Source organism: Myxocyprinus asiaticus, chromosome 29, assembly GCF_019703515.2.
Source record: "Myxocyprinus asiaticus isolate MX2 ecotype Aquarium Trade chromosome 29, UBuf_Myxa_2, whole genome shotgun sequence".
Classification (NCBI taxonomy): Eukaryota; Metazoa; Chordata; class Actinopteri; order Cypriniformes; family Catostomidae; genus Myxocyprinus; species Myxocyprinus asiaticus.
This window is the reverse complement of record NC_059372.1, coordinates 37022534-37044319: the sequence shown is the minus strand read 5'-3', so window position 1 is coordinate 37044319 and position 21786 is coordinate 37022534. Positions and strand designations below refer to the sequence as shown.

Sequence of the window (21786 nt, the reverse complement as noted above, 5' to 3'; positions counted from 1 at the left end):
ATTAAGCAGATCCACATTTTTACATAAGATGATCATGTGTCAGGCCCACCAAGGTACCAAGTACTTGGTCCAATTAAAAAAGTTGTGTAGGTAACAATTTCTTGAAACTTTTAGAAATGAATCAAAGAGAACACTCATCACCCTGCTGGTGACATAAAACAAAACACAACTTTTTACAGCAAAACATCATTAAAAACACACATAGAGCTAAAACATCTATTAAAGCTACAATATGTAACTTTTGTTTGTTAAAAAATAACTAAATGTTATTAATGAGAGAGTGCAACAAAAATCCATCTAAACCTTGTATTTACCCAAATACACTTTGATAAACCTATAATAATGATATTATATTATAAATATTTTAGAGCTGTCGGGATGGATTTCACAGGAAATTGCATACATACGTCATTCACCCGTGCGTGTTGACGACATGTCCATACACAGAGAAAATAAGATCCGGCTACTGTAGCCCGTGTATGGTGTGGGAGTAGCGTGAAGCTGAAAGTTTGTTATCACAACGAACGAAAAAATTGACCATGGATCATTCAAAATGGCAAACCTCCGGGGAATCACCGGTTGTAAAAACAAAGAAACCCCGAACAGAGCAGAGTCTACAAGCAAAAAGGGAATGCGACTGAGTCCGTAATAAAACCCGAATCAACATCGGCTTGGATTTTCAGAGGTGGCAACAACTTAAAAGCGACCCAGAGATGACTTTTTTCTTACTCAACAGGTAAGATATTTTATTGATATGATTTATGTGTAGTTGTGTAATCACATTTGTGTGTGTGTGTAGTGAAATACAATATTTATACTGTAATCGGTGCAGAAGTTTTCACATGCTAGCACACGTGTGTATTTTTCTTTATAACGGCAATAATTTATATAAATAAATCCTTTAGTCCTAGGCTTGCCAAGGACATGTGAGTCTTGAAATGATGTTGACCACTGGTTGGTAACAATGACAATCTATAAATTAGTTACTACCGTGGTCTGTTTGGCCAGAATATCCTGCAGTTATAAAAACTTTACAACGTTTGACCTTATCAGACTAGCAATCATTGTGTCTAATGTTAACAAACGTTGCCTAACTTTTGTAACGTCATTAATTTCAAAACATCAATGTTTCCAATAAGTCAAAACAACAGCATAAGATATGGCACTTACCTGCTCAGATGACATGTTTTCCGATATCCGTCTTTTCCTTTCTTTCGTTATTTATTTGTCCATTCGCTCTGATAAGATGTCCTGTATCCATGTGTACACCGGTGCCTCGAACCACATTCATCCGCTCAGAGGAGTAGAGCCGAAGCACGACTTACGTCATTACCATAATAATGTTCTTCTGCAAGACACATGCAGTTTTATTTTTTAACTGCTAGAGGGCCAAAAGTTACATAGTGTAACTTCAAATTAAAACCAGACTATTTACAAATTATTTACATATCCTCATAAATCAACACACTTAAATACATTTAAGTGCAAGGGATTGTGGGTATTGATTTAAGCCACAATGTTTCTCCAGTGGGCATGCTCAGTAGCAGATGCAACAATATGAAGTTCATAGTGCTTCGCCTTACAAGTTTCTCACAGATTTTGGCCCAGAAGTTTTCAGGACCTTTCCATGACTTAATGTGAATGACTACTGGATGACATCCTTAAAGATATGAGTTGAAATCACAGTTTTTAAATTCCATGACATTTCCTGATTTTCCGTGTCCGTGGGAGATCAGGCTTTATAGACTTACAACAGTCAAATTGTAGTTTCCATTTCCACAGAAAATCCACTAAATGGACAATGCTATGGAGTTATTTTGCAAAAAAAAAACAAAAAAAAAAAACATGCTGTCTACTAGTAAGGTGAAGATAGGGAAGGTCAATATACTGTATAACAATATACTGTACAATCCAACATCCTGATGAAAATATTACTTATCAATGTTTACTTATCATAAATACATGATATATTAGATTAAAAAATAAAATCCTTGTCAAAGAATCTGCAACAGATGGCCTCCTATGACTCAAAAGCCTGTAAATTCTACCTTCACCACCAATCTTGACATTGTGCTCAGTGTGCTCACTGTTTAAAAATGTAAGTTGCTCTGACTTGAAAAAGACATGTTTATTACTTTGTTACACCTCCAAAAACATAGCATTACCATGTCCAAAAAAACATAAAACCTAGGTATGGTAACACAATGATACTAAGTCTGAATTGAGGAGATGTTGTGTTTGAAACTGCATCTGTATTTACAGTATATGGATCACATAAGAACAGTAAACATTTCATTGATGTTAACTGTTTACATTTTATGATACTTAATCCCTTTTAAACATATAGCTAACTGAAGCATTAGGAGCGACAGGCCTGTAAAGTGAGATATATGATCTAGAATTTAAGTTCATGCAGTTAAGTTCAGACAGGACAGTCAATATACCCCAACAGAGTCTGCAACATATCTGTCTGATTTACTGCCCTCATCATATTTTAGAAGTATCAGCTTCCACAATTGCATTTTTCGTCTGTATTTTTTAACAGTCTGTTGATTTCTGTCATGCCTTATTACCTCATTTCAGATAAGCCTTTCTTTGAGGGCCTCACACAGATGACAACAACCCTGACAAAACCCAGTGCTGCATCTGATGGCAGTTTTCCACAAGCCCACCACCCGACTGCACCATACACATAGCCTTGCACACACATATGGTCACATATGCAAAGCATGTGTACTCTAGAAAACTGCCACTACAACAGAAATGTTAACGATTGCCGAGAAGGGAAAGTTGTTGTTTGCATTATATATCAGTGCCTTACTATTAAAACCACAGTATGGTGTAATTGTGTTGAAAAAAAATAAATAATATATATATATATATATATATATATATATATATATATATATATATATATATATATATATATATATATTCTTCATTATTATTATTATTATTATTATTATTATTATTATTTTGTTTGTTTGTTTATTAATTGTCTGGCTATAAATGAACACTATCTTTTCAAATACGTACTTGCGTAAGACATCTCTTCTTTCATATTTGGTATCCGGATAGGCTAGGTCATGTTTAGGGAGTTTTGACATTGATTTTAATTGGTCAGCATGATTTATCATAATTGTTAAAATTCAAGTCTTTGATGTATTTCCCAATTACACCAAAAGGTGGCACAAGTGTGTCTCTTGTACAGATTTTTAGTTTCATTTTGTGGAAAGGATGCTACCAATTTACTCTAATCTACTCTATTTTACCATTTCTGTATATAGTATGTATACTGTGCATAGTATGCAACTTTGTGTGCATAGAATTCAGACCCACTAAATCTACCAAAGTGTACATTATAACAGATATTTGTTTAAACTTTCTAATGCTGAGAACCACACAATAATGTATGATGACCCCTTTGTGGGGAACCCCTTCCTAAAATCTATAAAGACAGCTATATATATTTATATAGCTGTCTTTATAGATTTTAGGAAGATATACACACACACACACACACACACACACACATATACAGTATATACACACAGTATATAAACTCCTCTCACTTTCAACTGCTTTTATTTTCAGCAAGCTTAACGTGTGTAAATACTTATATGAACATAAAAAGATTCAACAACTAAGACATAAACTGAAAGAGTTTCACAGACATGTGACTAACAGAAATGGAATAATGTGTCCCTGAACAAAGAGGGGGTCAAAATCAAAAGTAACAGTCAGTATCTGGTGTGGCCACCAGCTGCATTAAGTACTGCAGTGCATCTCCTCCTCATGGACTGCACCAGATTTGCCCGTTCTTGCTGTGCGATGTTACCCCACTCTTCCACCAAGGCACTTGCAATTTCCTGGATATTTCTGGGGGGAATGGCCCTAGCCCTCAACCTCCGATCCAACAGGTCCCAGACGTGCTCAGTGGGATTGAGGTCCGGGCTCCTCGCTGGCCATGGCAGAACACTGACATTCCTGTCTTGCAGGAAATCACGCACAGAACAAGCAGTATGGCTGGTGGCATTGTCATGCTGGCGGGTCATGTCAGGATGAGCCTGCAGGAAGGGTACCACATGAGGGAGGAGGATTTCTTCCCTGTAACGCACAGCGTTGAGATTGCCTGCAATGACAACAAGCTCAGTCCGATAATGCCGTGAAACACCGCTCCAGACCATGACGGACCCTCCATCTCCAAATCGATCCCGCTCTAGAGTACAGGCCTCGGTGTAACACTCATTCCTTTGACGATAAACGTGAGTCCAACCATCACCCCTGGTGAGACAAAACCACGACTCGTCAGTGAACAGCACTTTTTGCCAGTCCTGTCTGGTCCAGTGAAGGTGGGTTTGTGCCCATAAGCAACGTTGTTGCCGGTGATGTCTGGTAAGGACCTGCCTTACAACAGGCCTACAAGCCCTCAGTCCAGCCTCTCTCAGCCTATTGCGGACAGTCTGAGCACTGATGGAGGGATTGTGCATTCCTGGTGTAACTCGGGCAGTTGTTGTTGCCATCCTGTGCCTGCCCCGCAGGTGTGATATTCAGATGTACCGATCCTGTGCAGGTGTTGTTACATGTGGTCTGCCACTGCAAGGACGATCAACTTTCCTTCCTGTCTCCCTGTAGCACTGTCTTAAGATGCGTTCACACTGCCAGCGACATCGCGCGAGAGAGCAACACAATCCTATTCATTTTCAATGAGATCACAGCGGCTTCCGGCGTCAGGAGCTGCCGCGGCCGTTGGCGACAGAGATCACCGTGGAGAGTGACAAGACAAGTTGAGAAAATGTCAACTTTATGCAAATGACGAGTGACAATCATGAGCGACTGCCAATGAGAGTGAAGACAGCAGAGCTCACATCATCTGTCTCCTGGTAGACAGGAGACGAGTGCATGCAAGACAGAGGAGAAGTTTCAGCGTTGTGAGGGATATTTACTGTTCTATATAATTTGTCTGTAACCACATGCATGGATATAATAAAACAATGATGCGTGGAAAAGCATGTCAGAAACGGTCTGCATTCCGGTGAGTTTGATTCATTCATTCATGATAGATTGATTGTCTTATTAATGATTTAATACACTGAACACTGCTGCACATTTTATAAAACACTCAACACTGCAGAATGTACAATTTTAGAGAAGAGAACTGATTCCTTGTCAAACTGTAATGATATCTTAATTTAACCAGTATTAGGTCTCATCCATGATCACATTTTTAAACGTTACTGCCAGACGTGTAGTCCTCCAGTAACGTTACAGCGACAAACAGTAGGCACGGCCACTAGCGACACAGATCACAGAGTCTAGCGACACCAAGCCACAAAGTCGCTGGCAGTGTGAATGCAGCTTTAGGTGTCTCACAGTACGGAGATTGCAATTTATTGCCCTGGCCACATCTGCAGTCCTCATGCCTCCATGCAGCATGCCTAAGGCACATTCACAAAGATGAGCAGGGCCCCTAGGCTACTTTCTTTTGGTGTTGTAAGACTGGCACAAAATTGTTTGCATCACTTCCAGGAAAGTCAAGGAACTCTGCGAGAACCAACGTCATAAAACTCTCACACAGAGGAGCATCTCCACCTGAGAAAACACCCCACTGATTGGGGACTATAAAATTCAAATCACACTCACATCTGCTCTTTCTCTCACACCTCAGATCACTTTAAGGACACCAAAAACTAAGTTATGACTTATCATGTTATGTAATGTAAAAGGTTTTCTGATCATACATGTTTGGTATCATTCAAGAGGTCTCAGCGCAACTGATAAAACAGTCTCATTCCCTTTCAGCAAAGTCAAATCACAAGTAAGATTTAAGAACTTAGAAAAAACTGTATTCTTTCAGGGGCATGGCCCCTCCCAGGTCTCTCCCAGACCAGATGCTGTATGCAGATTAGGTGCATTCTTTGTAAACATCAATCAAACACTCAATCACAAGTCTCAGAGGTCTACCTTCAAACCCCTAAATTGTAAACCAAATCCTGGATAACATCAAACACACACACATCTGAAATAACAAAAGAATCGTTTTGGTATTTAAGGAGAGATGATCAAGGAATCAAGGTTCCTCTGTAGCCAGATGAACCACACAGTAAACATTGTGTGTAGTTTTTCATTACCAGGTAATTGCAATTTGAATTTCTTATGTTTGGTAAATGTTTGAATGGAATCCAACTAATTATTTTTATTATGCTTGGTTCACTGATAGCTTTGAGTTTGATTTATTAGTTTAATTGGATTGTTTGAATGTATTACTATTACCTGGTAAATAAATTGTTATTATGATTCATTCTGACTGTTTTCTAGTATATTTCTTATTAACTACAAATCTATGGTCAGAGTTGGCTTAACTAAGCTACTTCAGAAGTAAGCCATTAGTTAAGTATGTACTAAGATGCTAAACGGCTAACCAAGAATCTATAATAGAACTTAGCCAAGTAGAATTAAATGGGAATACTAAGAGTAGGACTGAGAATCTGTAAAACAGAACTTAATTGACTGGGGCTAAATGGTGAGTCGAGAATCTATATGAATTTAGCCAAATCAGACTAAACGGATAAAGCCAAGAATCTATAAGGACTTAGTCTAAAACTTACTAATATCTGAAACTGATGAATTTGTAGTTAAAGGACCTGTGTCCGGCAGGGACAGGACCCAAATAACATTGAAATAACAAATGCAGTCTAGAAGAGAGAATTATTAAAATTCAGAGCATAGATACATCAACAAGATTTTTCGTAATTGGAGTCAGATGAAATGAAGAAAATAATTAATGATAAGATTAATAAAACATGGAACTCAAATCAAATAATCCAAGTATTATTTAATGTCGCGTACGATAAGACAGAACACGCAGGAGACCATCAGCCACGCCATTGGATACCATCCTTGGACCAGTTGGTGACTTCCCCCTTACAGTGTTTTCAGTAGAAAGGTCTCTTTAGTGTCCTAAGTTTTTATAACTGTGACGTTAATTGCCTACTGTCTGTAAGCTGTTAGTGTCTTAAGGACCGTTCCACAGGTGCATGTTCATTAATTGTTTATGGTTCATTGAACAAGCATGGAAAACATTGTTTAAACCCTTTACAATAAAGATCTGTAAATTTATTTTGATTTTTACAAAATTATCTTTAAAATACAGTGTCCTGAAGAGGGGACGTTTCTTTTTTGCTGAGTTATAAGACCCATTTAAACTCTGTAGGAAAAAATATTAAAGGGGTCAGGAAGTGCTATTTTTTATAATTTTATTATCCTCCCTGAGGTCAAATGATAATGTTATAAAGTTTTTTTGTACCAAAACAGTCATAATTTAGTAATATATGATCATTTTCCACCCTATTTTTGGACCTCTGTCTGAAACGCTTGATCTTGGCATAAGTGCCTCCTTAAAACTTCAATGTAAACGCCCAGTGTTATGACAGACTAACATCATGCAGCCCCTCAAATTCAGAAAGCTCAGTCGGAAGAGAATGAACAAGCTCCTTAACATTATAAAACAAAATTGCAGGTTTTACACATGACGCACATCCAACACATTGCATCTGAATATATTAAACTGTTCATCTCAAGCACAACTGTTATCACTCAGCACTGTAAACTATCAAATAGACATGACATTTGACATATTCATGAGTGAAACAATTTACTTAAGGTTTTAATGTGTTTTTAACTGCCCTATTCTTCAATAACAGTTGCTTTGCAAAGCTTGAATTGTGTTATGACTGGTTCACAAGCAATCCATGCTGACATGAGCACATCGCTGGAAACACATCAAAACGGTCAAAGACGTCCATCTTAGTACATGTTTACATGCACCAACAATTAAAAATAGCGCAGATGGGCAAAAGAAAATGTTACTCAAGCCACATCCACACTTATAAAGATATGTGTTGATTTTTTATGCTCTATTATGCAGGTTTTGGAAATGTATTTAAAATATAAATTTTGTGGTTACCATTGTTGAGAATGATGGGAAATGGGTTACTGAGTAGCAAGACTATTCTCACCTTTGCTTAAGTAAAGAGCAAATCCAGAGCAATCAATCAATCAATTTATTTATAAAGCACAGTGAAAACAACAATAGCTGACCACTGTGCTGTACAACCACTAAGAAAGGACATCACAAAATACATCACAGATATCTCAAAAACTATGCTGTACAACCGCAATGCAAGAAAAAAGGACACCTGAAGGACATCTGAAGCACGTTTAAGCTTACACCGCCCATGACAGACTCTAAGATTGATTATTAGCCTGTTTGAAAAGGTAGGTTTTAGCTTAGAGTTAAATATAGCTTCTATTGAAACTGTTCTGAGGGACACAGGTAAACTGTTCCACAGTTTTGAGCTGGCTATAGCAAAAGCACGGTTGTCCCTCGACTTCAGTCTATACCTAGGAACCTTCAATGGTCTCTGATCAGATGACCGTAGACATCTAACAGGTGTATTTATACACAGAAAGTCAGAAAGACAAGGAGGTGCCAGTCCATTTAAAGCCTTAAAAACAAAAAGTAACATTTTCAAATCAATTCTATAACGGATTGGCAACCAATGCAAAGAGTGTAAGACAGGGGCAATATGTTCATATTACGAGTTCAAATTACGAGTACTAGTCAAAAGTCTAGCAGCTGCATTTTGGACTGTTTGTAAACGATGAATGCAGGATTGGCTTATTCATATATAAAGTGAATAGCAGTAGTCAAGTCAAGATGAAACCAAATCATGCATAACTCCCTCAAACTCTATAAATGATAGAAAACTTTTAAACTTAGCTAGAAGTCTTATTTGAAAAAAGCTGGATTTGACTACTGAATTGATCTGATTATAACATTTCAGTGCAGTGTCAAATACGACACCTACATTTTTCACAGAAGGTTTAACATAAGATGCCAAATCGCACAAATCAAGATTAATGCTGCCTGAGACGCCTGAAGGCCCAAACACAATAACCTCAATTTTACTCTCATTTAGATTTAAAAAGTTTAAGGACATCCATGATTTAATATCCAACAGGCAAGGGGCTAAGGACTTTAAGCCATTATTGTCATTATGCTTCAAGGGCAAATAAATTTGAGTGTCACCTGCATAACAATGAAACGACACTCCATGTTTGTTAAGGACTGATCCTAAAGGAAGCATGTATAATGAAAAGATAATTGGGGCAAGAATGTAGCCTTGAGGGACCCCACAGGTCAAAGTAGATTTAGACGATGAGAAACCATCAATACAAACTGAAAAAGTTCTATCATCCAAACAGGATTTAAATCAATTGAGAACATGGCCTTTGATACCCACACATTGTTCAAGGCGAGAAATAAGGATACTGTGATCTACAGTATGAAACGTAGCACTTAGATCTAAAAGCAGAAGTATCACAAAATCCCCCGAATCAACAAATAACCAGATGTAATTTAAAACTTTTAAAAGAGCAGACTCCATACTGTGATGTTTCCTAAACCCAGACTGGAGTGTTTCAAAAGTACTGTTTATCTCTAGAAAACTTTGCAATTGAAAAATAACAACTTTCTCTAAAACTTTAGAACTAAAAGGTAAATTGGAAAATGATCTAATATTAGACAGAACTGTCAAGTCAAGATTTGGCTTTTTAAGCAGGGGTGTAATAGTAGCATGTTTAAGGTATTCCAGGACAATCCCTGTAAGGAGACACTTATTTATTATTGCTAAGTTTCTTGGCCCAACGACATCAAATACCTGAATAACAAAACGTGTGGGGATGATGTCATACGGAGACATAGTAGGCTTTAACTGCTTAATTATTTCTTCAAGTGAGTTCAAATAAATGTACTCAAATTCATTAAAAAACGATGTACAAGAGGGAGGATCAGATTGATCATAATTTGGGGGTATAATATGCTGTCTTATATAAACTATTTTATCCTTGAAAAACCTAAGAAAACTTTTACATACTGTAGTTGATGCATCAAAGTGAGCAATAACAGGAGGATTAATAATAGAATTTATAGTGACAAAAAGAGTCCAAGGACTTTTGCTACAATGTCAGAGAAATACTTAGAATTAGCAGCTTTCACTGCTTCCTGATTTCAGTTTAATGAGTCACATAAAGACACTTGTAACTTGTCTTTTTTCCACTTCCGTGCAGCTCTTCGACAAGCCCGTCTTAGTGCCTGTGTGGTATTATTTAACCAAGGCTCAGACTTGGGTTTTTGTTGTTTTGCTCTCAAAGGAGCTACTGAGTCTAAGATACCAGTACAAATAGAGTTAAACATCATAAGATGTTTGTCTGCATTTAAATAATTGGAAGGGCATTCAAGGGCATAAAGTTGACTCTTTATGCCCTTTCAGTAATACAGAAAACTCATCACAAGATGTAGAACTGAACATGCAAGTCCAGTGTACCAGCCTATTGGTTTTTGAGTTTTGATTTAAAATAGAACAGGTAAAAATAACAGGCTTATGTTCACAGATTTTAAGATCACAAATAGAAAATCCATGTAACAGAACAAGGTCTAGTATATGACCCTTTTTATGAGTGGGTCCTTTCACCATTCGGCCAGCCACACACACCGGCACCATCTTGCAACTATTGCATCAAAAAGCAATTTTCAAAGCAATGGTCTTCTCTTCATTTCACTGTCTCCCACACCCTATTCAACCTAATGTTGCAAAAATTTAAAAGACTTTTGTCTTAGTCTGATTGTTAATGGCTACTATTAATGTAGAGTCAGATACTTTGGTGAAGTGCTTGTATTTTTAATTTAATATTCTCAACTTAATGCATTAAGGCAATCAGTTTCCTTAAACCATCTGAGTTCTATGAATTATTTAGACTTTATTAGATATATTAACAGAACTCAAACAGATTTATGTCTGCTTAAAGAAATGAATTAATGCAATAAATTAAAATATTTTAAGTTAAGAATACTCAATGTTTGGCTGACCGAATACTTAAATTTAAGTTTAGTTAACATAATTCAAATAAGTTCACAGTATTCATACATACAAGTTCTAAAAATTAAATGGTTTAAGGAAATCTCAGTAAGCAGAATGCTAGTATTCTATTTCAAACACAGCCTAAGACATGTTTCCTAAACTTTTTTGCCATAATTATACAGGGGACCTTCTAACTTAGTACATTAAGGTACTCAATAAAAAAATAAATAAAAAAAAATATATATATATATATATATATATATATATATATATATATATACAGGTGCATCTCAATAAATTAGAATGTCGTGGAAAAGTTCATTTATTTCAGTAATTCAACTCAAATTGTGAAACTCGTGTATTAAATAAATTCAATGCACACAGACTGAAGTAGTTTAAGTCTTTGGTTCTTTTAATTGTGATAATTTTGGCTCACATTTAACAAAAACCCACCAATCCACTATCTCAAAAAATCAAAATACATCATAAGACCAATAAAAAAAAACATTTATATTGAATTGTTGGCCTTCTGGAAAGTATGTTCATTTACTGTATATGTACTCAATACTTGGTAGGGGCTCCTTTTGCTTTAATTACTGCCTCAATTCGGCGTGGCATGGAGGTGATCAGTTTGTGGCACTGCTGAGGTGGTATGGAAGCCCAGGTTTCTTTGACAGTGGCCTTCAGCTCATCTGCATTTTTTGGTCTCTTGTTTCTCATTTTCCTCTTGACAATACCCCATAGATTCTCTATGGGGTTCAGGTCTGGTGAGTTTGCTGGCCAGTCAAGCACACCCCACACCATGGTCATTTAACCAACTTTTGGTGCTTTTGGCAGTGTGGGCAGTTGCCAAATCCTGCTGGAAAATGAAATCAGCATCTTTAAAAAGCTGGTCAGCAGAAGGAAGCATGAAGTGCTCCAAAATTTCTTGGTAAACGGGTGCAGTGACTTTGGTTTTCAAAAAACACAATGGACCAACACCAGCAGATGACATTGCACCCAAATCATCACAGACTGTGGAAACTTAACACTGGACTTCAAGCAACTTGGGCTATGAGCTTCTCCACCCTTCCTCCAGACTCTAGGACCTTGGTTTCCAAATGAAATACAAAACTTGCTCTCATCTGAAAAGAGGACTTTGGAACACTGGGCAACAGTCCAGTTCTTCTTCTCCTTAGCCCAGGTAAGACGCCTCTGACGTTGTCTGTGGTTCAGGAGTGGCTTAACAAGAGGAATACGACAACTGTAGCCAAATTCCTTGACATGTCTGTGTGTGGTGGCTCTTGATGCCTTGACCCCAGCCTCAGTCCATTCCTTGTGAAGTTCACCCAAATTCTTGAATCGATTTTGCTTGACAATCACAAGGCTGCGGTTGTCTCGGTTGGTTGTGCATCTTTTTCTTCCACACTTTTTCTTTCCACTCAACTTTCTGTTAACATGCTTGGATACAGCACTCTGTGAACAGCCAGCTTCTTTGGCAATGAATGTTTGTGGCTTACCCTCCTTGTGAAGGGTGTCAATGATTGTCTTCTGGACAACTGTCAAATCAGCAGTCTTCCCCATGATTGTGTAGCCTAGTGAACCAAACTGAGAGACCATTTTGAAGACTCAGGAAACCTTTGCAGGTGTTTTGAGTTGATTAGCTACTTCAGTCTGTGTGCATTGAATTTATTTAATACACGAGTTTCACAATTTGAGTTGAATTACTGAAATAAATGAACTTTTCCACGACATTCTAATTTATTGAGATGCACCTGTATATATATATATATATATATATATATATATATATATATATATATATATATATATATATATATATATACACTACCAGTCAAAAGTTTTGAAACACTTGACTGAAATGTTTCTCATGATCTTAAAAATGTTTGATCTGAAGGCGTATGCTTAAATGTTTGAAATTAGTTCTGTAGACAAAAATATAATTGTTCCAACATATTAATTTATTTCATTATAAAACTAAAATTTAATTAAAAAAAAAAAGTTTTTTAAATTGATGACTTGGACCAAATAATAAAGAAAAGCAGCCAATAAGTGCCCAACATAGATGGGAACTTCTTCAATACTGTTTAAAAAGCATCCCAGGGTGATACCTCAAGAAGTTGGTTGAGAAAATGTCAAGAGTACATGTCTGCAAATTCTAGGCAAAGGGTGACTACTTTGAAGATGCTAAAATATAACACAGTTTTGATTTATTTTGGATTTTGTTTAGTCACAACATAATTCCCATAGTTCCATTTATGTTATTCCATAGTTTTGATGACTTTGCTATTATTCTAAAACGTGAAAAAATAATTATAATAAAGAATGAGTAAGTGTTTCAAAACTTTTGACCGGTAGTGTGTGTGTATATATATATATATATATATATATATATATATATATATATATATATATATATATATATATATATATATATATATTGTGTCTCTTTATTCTGCTTTAGCTTGTGTATACTAGCTTAAAGAGAACCACTAGCATCTCTTTGAACTTGGCAGTGCAATTCTTTACAATACATAAGCAATACAAATTGCATATGTTTCTCATTTGTAAGTCATTTTGGATAAAAGTGTCTACTAAATGGCCTAATTAAAACGTAATTTTAATGTCAGTAAATCTACAGATCACTGAAAAGTCAAAGCAACTGAAGGTGGCTTTCAAGCACCTGTGTGGTTGTCATTATTATTATGAATGATGTAATAAACTTCTCTGGAATTTAACATTCATATTTTTGTCTGCCTGCATATATAATTACTTTATTAAATACAGATGTGACTGTGAATAAAAATTGTCTGTTCAGAGTGGAAATTAGACCTCGAGAAATGCATACTGATGATCAGTGTGTGTGTTTGAGTGTGTGTGTTTGTAAAAGAGGAGAGCTGACCAGATGGTCACAGACTTCTTAATATCCATCTTCAGATTTTACCAGTGGTGGAAGGATTATGATTTTTTTACTTAAGTAAAAGTACTGCTACTGAAGAAATAATTCACTTGAGTACTGGGTAGAGGTACTGACAAATAATTATGACTCAAGTAAGAGTAAATAAGTAGTTTGCCGAAAAACTACTCAAGTAATTACATTACAAGTTACTTTATGAAAATTATATATATATAGTATATATGCTTCCATTTATAGAACACCATTTCCATTTATATTTGTTCTTGAAAGAAACTTTTGCTTCCTTTCGCCAAGGATGCATTAAACTGATCAAAAATACTGCCAAAATCATGAATTGCAAATTATTATTAAGGTTTGAAATAATTGTTTTAAGTAGTATTTATTCCATTTTTTCTTTACCCTTGATGGCAAACATATACTGTGTCACCTATTCCTTACAAAAGCATTCTAAAGTGCTAATTTGGTACTCAAGAAAATGTTCTTATTATTAGAACAATTGAAAATGGTTGCGTACCATGCAGAAGTCACAATACAGTGGGTTTTTTCCCCATTTCCAGAGGTATTGAGTTCTTACAAGTTGCAAGTGTAAAGCAAAAAATTTTGGTTTTAAAAATAGGCAAAAAGAAACACATTTCTCCTGAAATTATATTTTCTCATAAAGACTATTGTTTTAGAGAGATGAAGGCTATTCCATGTATTATTGTTTTGAGAAAATAATTTCTAACCAGGACAGAGAGGGAAGTGGACGGCCAGATGCACAACAGAAAGACAAGTAAATCACAGTCTCTAGTTTGAGAAACAGACTCCTTACAGGTCCTAAACTAGCAGCTTCTAAATGCCAAAGACCTGCATTGCTGCAAGAGGATTCTTGGACAAACAGAAAATGTTAAGAATACAACATTTATTTAAATAGAAATAGCCATTTGTAACATTCTAAATGTCTCTAAATCGTCTCTAAACTAAATAATGTGTATGTAAAACACATTCCTATTTCAGGTTTATTCCCATTCATGTATGTCCAGGTATTTTGACTATTAAGTTAACATACAGTACAAAACTAAATAATGCAATATCATAGAGGAGGACATTTATCCTCTATGATATTGCAGCAATTATCCAGATATGGAATGAGATTATTAAGCAAACTGTTATCAACTCCTACATGCCAACTAAATAAAATAAGGCAAAAATAAACATTATATGTCTAATTCAAACACTAAAAGTGGTTGTTCTGTATATGTATTATTGTATTACAGTTGTAATAATAAAGTCTTAATCAACATTATGGTTATTTAACATATTGAGATATTATTATTAAGTAATTGTGGCATTTGGTTACATTATGTTTTGTGATTTCTCATACATTCTTTATATAAAATCCAACCCTTACGCACTTTTGGCCTCTAGCAGGTGAGGCTTTTCAGTAGGGATGTGCTGAACAACTAATTTCACTGATGTTTAAATGGAAATTTTGAAGTCGACTAGTCTAAAAAGAAATCAACCTTCAGAAAACATGTGTTGTATCTGCTCCAGATATCCTCTTTTTAAAATACTGTTTGTATTATTAATTCTATTTAAAATGTACAGCACCATGAGCAAGAGTGTTACCCGCTAGGACAGTTTATTTTGAACAAGAGGGGCTAACGGTTACGGAATTTAACGCAGGAGTACAATAACGAACTGATGCAGACTGATAGAAGCAGAGAGCCCGTCTGTGCGTGTGATGGAGCAAGGAACTGGACGGAGGGAAAAAAAATAATGTTCAGTGAAAAGTCAAAAGAAAATCACAATGTATGTACTGTAATTGTAACTATATCAAATATGATTAATAAAACACAGGCATTTTTTGCCCCCTTATTTTGAATTTCAGGGATATTTTTGTCAATTTCAGTGGCATTTTTGCCCTGAGTGCCCATAAATTTCTGACACTATTGGCACTGTATCTTTCTAAGGCATATAAAAGTTTATTTTAGACATATAAATTAGTAGCAAGTAAACAAGATATCCCCACATATATGTCAAACTACATTGTGTTACTATCTGACACAGTTAAAACATTGCCTACCTTAAAAAACAAGTGAAGTTTGATCAGTGGTTAAACGTGTTCAAACGGTTCCCTCATATCTGAATGAACGGCTCCTTTTCAGAATAAAATAAAATATGCAGAAAATCACAGTATTACAGTTCCTGTGTATAGTGACAGGACAGAAATTCTTGAAGAAGCTAGAGAAGAGAGGACACCTGCAGCAGTTTATGCAAGCTGCTGTGCTCATGATGCTTTGCCCTGCGGGCTTCCATCGTGCCGCACACAGCGCGTTTTAGTTTATAAACAGATTTAGTGCTTATAAGTTACCGATTTCTTCACAAAAAAACGTCCCAAAAATTCTGAAAGATTATGTTGTTTTTTTACTTTGTAACTGTGGTGAAAAAGAACTGTAGTGAAGTTGAATACTTCATTTTTAATCAACTCAAGTCAATGTACTATTATTACTTAAAAAAGTAGAACATTTTGAAAATTGTACTCAAGTACTGTAACGAGAGTAGTTGTAATTCATTACTTTCCACCTCTGGATTTTACCCCAGAAGTCTTCTTGACAGAGATATTTCACAAGCTTGTCCAGTTCTGTTTGTTCTCTTATCCTGTAATTGGTGTTATCATGGCCTGGCTGGTCTACACCTCACGGGTGCTACTCTTCGCCACGGCATGCTGCCTGGGAAATGTGCTGGTCATAGGAGCCATGTGTTTGAGTCGGACCCTCCGTCAGCCCACTGTTTTGTGGCGTCTCTGGCCGTGGCTGATTTTCTGGTGGGGGCGGTGGCAATGCCGCTGGCTGTGCTGGTGGACGGGTGGTTTCAGATACCGTTCCAGGCCTGTCTGGCTGTCAGCTGTGTGGTGCTGGTACTGACCCAAACTTCTGTGCTCTCATTGTTGGCTATTGCTGTGGACTGATAACCTCTCAAGTAAGAGCTTTATCATCAATGATGGCGATATTATGTAATTAAAGAAATAGTTCAGCCTCAGTCAATACAATGAAAGTGAATGGTGACCAAAGCTACATCATATCCTGTGTTCCACAGAAGTATGAAAGTCAGGTTTGGAGCAAAATGGTGAATAAATAATGACAGTATTTTTCATTTCAACATTGAGAACAAACAAAAAGATCTAGTACCTTAAAAACAAACTGATATTTCTTGTAGTCTCTCAATTAACATGAGAGCGTAAAAGCTGCAAGTCATTTATCACTCTTATGTCATTCAAATCTGTATGACTTTATCCCCTTTATAGAACACAAAATTAGTTATTTAGTAGAATGTCTAAGCCATAAAAGCTCTAAAAAGTAGTCCATCACAAACAAATACAAGAAATGCAAGAAACAATGCCATTATTTGTGATTAAAATATATATATATATTATCCAAATCTAATAAACATTTTCTAATACAAATGTTGTCTTTCCCAGTTTTTATTTTTTCAGAGGCAAAACGGCCTTGAGATTGGAATTTGAGCAGACTGTTTTTATTAAGTTTTTTGGGCCTGTAAAGAGTGTTCTCACACTTACTCAGATGTACACCCAACTGACAAATAACAGATGTTTGTCCCACATCCAGACCTCAATAAGAAAATAAAAGCCACTATGTATTGTCTTAAATAAATAATATAGGTTCAATTGAAGTTAAGGTCAATCAACAGCATTTGTTGCATAGTGCTGATTACCACAAAACATGATTTGCTCCTCATTCATTAAAAATAAGAAAGCAATCACTGTTATGGAAAGGCACTAACAACGGGAGTGAATGGGGCCAGTCCATAAACTTTAAAACACACACAGTTTTAAAAGTATGGCCCCAAGATGTAAACATTATACACGTTAAAATCATTTTGCTTACCTTATTTTTCTAAAGTTACATCTAATATTACATATATTAAATATTATTGTCATGATGCCGTAATATCGGTGAACCGTGCAATCTGGTAAACCCTGAACACTGATAAATCACCTGATTTGATCACCAAAGAAATCATGTTAACACATACTGTATGTTTATGTCTTGTGGCTATATTTTTAAAGCAATGTGTATTTTAACTTGTATGGACTGGACATTCACTTCCATTGTAAGTTCATTTGCTGTAATGCAATTTATGCTGTTTTTTTAATAAATGAGGGACAAGAAATATATATATATATATATATATATATATATATATATATATATATATATATATATATATATATATATATTTTTTTTTTTTTTTTTTTTTGGTAATAAACATTCTCCTGAGACCCAAGCGTGACTGCGGTGTGTATTTTCCATTTCCATTTTTATTTTGTAACTAGTAGCACTAGTAGCAACTAGTAGCTAGTAATAGTAAAAAAAAAAAAAAACATTCTAGAGCAAATAGTTTTCCTAAAAATGTATGTCCACATATGTGGACATCAGGACTAAGTAATAATACCCAGCTACAGAAAGTCAGATTTTTTTAATTTATTTTTTATTTTATTTTTTTATCAAATTGTTGTTTATGTTTCCAGGAGTGCAGGTTATTCATGTTTTTGAGACATTACAGACATTACATCAGAAATTAGCATAATTAATTCAGATTCAAAGTAATGGCCAGCATCATCAAATCACTGCCAATGATGTTAAAATAAAATTATACATTATAAATTCTGAAACTATGTACTGATTAACATTGTTCCATGTCTGCCAAACCTGTTGAGTTGGATTTTAGGATTGAGTGCATTTAGCTGCATAGTGAGCTATAGGATGCTCCCTTGCTCCCTATTTAGTAAGCAACTTAACCTCCAGTGTGCTGTCTGTCTGCAGTGGTATCAGAACAGTATGAAATGCACCTTATTTTCATACAAACTCCATATAAAGCCTCTGAAATAATAATAAAAATTTTTTTTAGATGATCCCATTGATTCTTAATGTGAAAATGCACAGTAAATATTGGAATGCATTTACTAATGACTAGAACCGTATTGTACAGTGATAACAAAAAAATATATACATTTATTTTGAAATGAAGCGAAATGACCCACAGATGTGTTCATGTTAAAAGTTATTCAAAATAAATAATGTTTTTAAAAGGTGCACTTTTTTTTTCTTTAAAGAAGTTTTACTCCTAAAGACATACATTTTAATTTTGCAATATATGTAGGAAATCATAAGCACTCACATTAAAATGAAGACTCCAGTCATATCAGTAATCTTATAAAAGCTGTTTTATTCTACATGGAGAGGGTCCGCACATGGGGACTGCCATTTTAGAATCACATTACCAGCTGAATACTTCTCGCTTAATCTCAGTAGCCATCTGGTTATTGGACACTTTCACTCACTGATTAAAGTAAGAACCTACATTTCTACAATGGCATCTTTAACTGAAAACTATTGATTTTAAATGATGCAGCATCCAAGCCACTAGGCATCAGTGTAAGTCTAAGATGACATCAAGACAAAAGTTACTGAGTGCATCTTTAACTTTTGTGGGAATAATTTCCCAAAAATCCAAATGTAAAGTGGCATATCAAACAAAACTAGAGATGCTACTCTTTACACCCAAATATGTTTCAATGAAAAAACTATTTTTTTCTTACTAGAGGCATTTTTATTGGCTCTGTGCTTGAAGAAGAGCTTCACATCGTGTAGGTGTGTCACGTGACTCACGTGTGCACCAGAAGTTTAACCTTTAAATTATAGCCTAGAGTGTTGTGAACAGTATTCATTTTAAATGTATTTAAATTTGTTGCATATACCGAAGCCAAAATACAACGTCCATGCATGTGGACACAGGGTTGCACGAGGTTATACTTCAAATGCTATCGATTTAGCTGAACTTGTATTGAAACTAAAACTAAAACAACATAAAACATTCCTTTAAAACATAATAATCATTCACAGACCAAGGCCAACACTAATCCGTTTAAGTTTGAAAACTCTGTTTTCAGTTTCCTAATGTAATTTTTTTTCCAAAATGTAGAAAAATGAATGCATTTTTAAATTAAAACATATTTATGTGGATGTGGCCTGAATTTTAACACAGTCAGATGTAACGGTTTTTCAAACAATTATGTTATAATATGTAATTATTAATTTATTACACAATTATTACTAATTTATTGCATAATTATTATTTATGGTTTATAATGTTATAGTGTTCAATCAAAATGTGTATGGTTAAGTTTATTTGTATAACCAGTTGTACATTTGATTTAATTACTGATTGACGTTTAATAAAAACTGCTCTGTGCTTACAGGTACAAAGAGATTGCCACTGAGAAGCGTTCATGGACTGCAGTGGTCATGTGTTGGTTGGTCTCTTGTCTGCTGGGTTTTACCCCTCTTTTTGGTTGACATAATGGCAATTCCCTCACTTCCAATCTCCTTAATTTCTCCTCTATCAACTGCACCTTCTAAGCTGTCATTTCACTGCCTTGTATGGTGTACTTCAATTACCTGAGCTGCATCTTACTTACCTTGGCAGTCATGATACTTCTTTACGCTCTGGTTTTCAACAATCCACGCAAGCGCCTTTGGAGGGAAGGCAAGGTTTTAGCGCCTGGTGAATCAAAGTTAAGGGCATTTTTGATCAAGGAGAAGAGGTTGGCTCGCTCCCTGGCCCTGTTTGCAGTATGTTGAAAGCCCCTGCATCTCATGAATTGTGTACTGCTTGGAACGTGCCCACAAGGTGTCCCTCAGATTGCTTTCTATGCAGGAATTCTCCTCTCTCACGCCAACTCAGCGGTGAACCCTGTGGTGTATGCTCTTTGTATCAGAAAGATCCGAGAGGCTTACCTGGAGATTTGGAGATGCTATGTGCTCTGCTGGAGAGGACAGAGAGACTTCTCAAGTTCCTCATGGAGATACCAGCCAGGAGAACAGAATGCTGGGGATCAAACCATATTACCCTCGAACAATGGCTTCTGAATTACTACATAAGGGAACAACACAAATCTCCATTTGTTTTGTTTTTTGTTTGTTTGTTTGTTTGTTTGTTTGTTTGTTTTACTAATAAACCTGAACTATAAACTCTTTCAAACTGAATAATAACAATCTGAGATAATCTTTGAATGATGGAATATTTGACATAATCACTGAAAAGCTTAATTCTTCCAGGCGTTCGCCTTAGAGCTTATTGACCAATAGGGGGCGCCACAAGCTTTTGAAATATACACTGTAAAAACTGTTTGTCTTTTTTAATGAAAAATAATGTCAAAATGCTATCATAAATATCTGTTTAGTTTTAAAGGGATAGATAACCCCAAAAAATATTCTCTCATCATTTACTCACCCTCATGCCATACCAGATGTGTATGACTTTCTTTCTTCTGCAGAACAAAAAACAAGGATTTTTAGAAGAATATTTCAGCTCTGTAGGTCCATACAATGTAAGTGAATTGGAACCAAAATTGTAAAGCTCCAAAGCACATAAAGGCAGCATAAAAATAATCCATAAGTTTAAATCCATATCTTCAGAAGCGATATGATAAGTGTGCATTTATACAGATTAATATTTAAGTCAATTTTACTATCAATCTCCATATTCACAAACGATATACACACACGCCTCTCTGCCCATCCATTATATGTTATTGCCCCCCTAATGTAAACATTCTAGATCCAAGTCTAAGTGGGTGTCATATATTTACTTGTTAGACTAGCTAGTCATAGTCTAGTATGTATTGTGAAAAATGGGTTCAGCAATAATGTATAAATAAAATGTCTTACTGTGAATGTCAAAATGTCCTCTGATCAGGTTATCCTTTGTCAATGTATAATCTTCATTCATAAAACCACTAGGTTATTTTTGCATTCACATTTACATTTGTAAAAGAAGACTATGTGGCTAAGAGCATTTACAAAGTTGTGGTACTTTATGCAAAGGATCTTAAAATTACATAGCCCACTCAACCACTGATAGAGTGATCATACAATATCCAGT

At 35.5% G+C, this 21786-nt stretch overlaps 1 pseudogene; it reads left to right on the top strand.

Moving 5' to 3' along the window:
• The first annotated feature begins 16496 nt into the window (after positions 1 to 16496).
• Positions 16497 to 20771, top strand: LOC127419728 (adenosine receptor A1-like; annotated as a pseudogene).
• Positions 20772 to 21786: the final 1015 nt, after the last annotated feature.